A 2918-nucleotide genomic window follows, 5' to 3' on the forward strand; every position below is an offset into this window, starting at 1 on the left:
ATTTATATACTCCCCAGACTTCTTCATTATCTTATACATGTACTGTTGACGCACTAGTCACCAAAGCATTTCTAAATGTATGACGGACTGGTGATACAATGTAAGAAGTAGTAGAAGTTTGTTTATATATATATATATATATATATATATATATATATATATATATATATTCAATAAATTCATATTCAATAAATTCTTTTTTCTTAGTATCGGGGTAGAATAAAGTCAAAAAATAAAATCCAGTACTCAAACTTTTTATTCAATTATATACACAAAGTTTGAGTACTGGATTTTATTTTATGACTTTATATAAATATATATATATATATATATATATATATATATATATAAAGCACTAAAATGACCAACGACACGAACAACCAGATTGTCAAATTTTCGGGACGACCCGTCCCTTCTTCAGGACATACGAAAAGAATTACATAATGTGTCCAATATCAACAGAGAATAATAACAAAAACTACATATAAATACATCTAGCATTACAACTACACTAATCTACAGATTTTACTCTCAGATTGAGAGTAAAAATAAAGAAAGTAGAGAGGCAATGCAGACTACATTTTTTTTTTTTTTGTCTTTAGGCTTGCCAATCTATGTTAAAAATGGAGCGAATTAGGATATGCCTTAATCGTCCAAAGTCACTTCGTACATTTTGGATCAGCTCTTTGGAGTTTGTTCTAATTTTCTCTTCTGAAAAATATGAATTTCATTTTTATTTTTTTTACAGGTGCACGTAAAGGGGTGGGGTGTTAAACAGAAAAATTCTGGATCCGCGCATGTTTGGGCAATAGCGTTGAATTTATCGATTTATTTAAAATCATCATAATATTGAAATGCATTTTATGTTCAAAGACAGTGCTGTTGAAAGGTTTGCAACAAGGCTTGGGCATTTTTATCACACAGTTAGTGAATTGAAAAGATTGAGAGTAAAAATAAAGAAAGTAGAGGCAGTCGAGAGTATATATATATATATATATATATAGAGAGAGAGAGAGAGAGAGAGAGAGAGAGAGAGAGAGAGAGAGAGAGAGAGAGAATCTATGGGCAGTATCGGTGCAGATTTGAATGAATTATTTCCCCCTCCTCATTACGCAGACATCACGAGACGTGATGCTTCTGATGTTCTTGACTTATTGCTGAGATAATATTATTCGATTTATTACATCTTTATTTCTTCATTCAGTACCGATCTAAAAAAAAAAAAAAGTAGGCTACCTTCCTATTTAAGTTATGATTTTAATGAAAATCCATACATGTTCACAAAAAGTAAATATAGAATATTTGTCAGTAAAATACATGTAGTAAGTCACCAGCCTGTATGATTCATGCTCGGCTCAATATCAAATGTGTCCGCCTCACGAATAATGTTCAGCAGGGCGTGGCAATCGATGGAAGGATGAATCGGCATTCAATTTAAATAGAGGGTGTTTCTTCTTCACTATAAATCATGCACAATGTCCCATTGACTATGAGGAATGTCGAACTTTACAAACAGGAAGAGATATTGACAAAAACAGGCCATAGTATGCATAAAACCATGCTTAGAGGCACATAAGAGTGTAAAGTTTTTAAAATTCTCTCTCTCTCTCTCTCTCTCTCTCTCTCTCTCTCTCTCCAGGGGCGGTCCAGGAATTGTGGTTACGGGGGGCGCCACTTTATGAGGCAGGGGGTCTGGGGGCGAAGCCCTGGTGGGGGCCCAGGGGGCGAAACCCCCGGTAGCTCCTGAATTTTACAGATTTTATATGATCTCCTATTTAGTCTTTTGTACTATTTTCTATTATTTTTTATGAGGTGAAATTAATAAAATGACGCAAATTTTAAGGGTTTTTGGAAAAAATTAAAGTTCTCCCAATAAAGCAATTCAAGAAATCAATAGATTTTGTCATTTATTTCTCCGGGAGTGGAAGAAATTATTGCTTCTTATATTGTTTAGTACATTTTTCTAAACAAGATACCTTAAGTTTGAAAATTTTAGGGGGGGGGGGGGGCGCCGGCTGCGCCCCCTTAAATCCGCCACTGCTCTCTCTCTCTCTCTCTCTCTCTCTCTCTCTGCGTGGGTTGGGTTCATGTGACGAATCTATGGGTGGAGATTTGAATGAAGTATATCCCCCTCCTTCTTACACAAACATCACGAGACAAGTTTAGTCAATATTATTGTATTTAGACCTATATACACTGCTTTAAGATAGGATATGAGTCAGTGGACGAAGGTCACTCAAGTTCAAAAAGGTCAATCTCCTGGATTTTACAGATTTTATAGGGCTTTAAATATGTCTCCTATGTACTCAATTTTACTATTTTCAGTAACATTAAAGAAGGTGAAATTAATAAAATGACGCAAAATCTGAGGATTTGGGTGTGTGTGTGTGTGTGTGTGGGGGGGGGGGGGGGGGGGTAATGTAAGTTCTCCCAATAAAAATAATTCAATAAATCAAAAGATTTTGGCATCCATTTCTTTGAGAGTGAAGAAAGTATTGTTTCTTTTATCATTTACATATTTCTAAATAAGAGACCATGATTTACCTTAATTTGAAAATATATGGGGGGGGGGGGGGGGGGGGGGGGGGGAGGTGTTTATGATAGATAGATAGATAGATAGATAAAATCCAGAAATAAGTATAGAAAATCTACACAAGTACTTATAGTTTTTAACTTGAAAAAAATATATCACAAAACCGTTCTAGAGTACCGACTAGTTTCTTTAAAAGTATTGCTATAGAACAGAATATGATTTATTTCCAAATTAGGGCCCTCTCTGGCATACAGCATACATGATTGTTAACATTTCAATGTGCTATATATATGCTATGTGCTATATATATCGTCTCATACATGAAAGAATTTAAAAATATAAGGGGGATCTTGATCTAGTTCCTGGACAGTACGAATAATTTAAT

The sequence above is a fragment of the Ostrea edulis genome, chromosome 1 (assembly GCF_947568905.1).
Source record: "Ostrea edulis chromosome 1, xbOstEdul1.1, whole genome shotgun sequence".
NCBI lineage: Eukaryota > Metazoa > Mollusca > Bivalvia > Ostreida > Ostreidae > Ostrea > Ostrea edulis.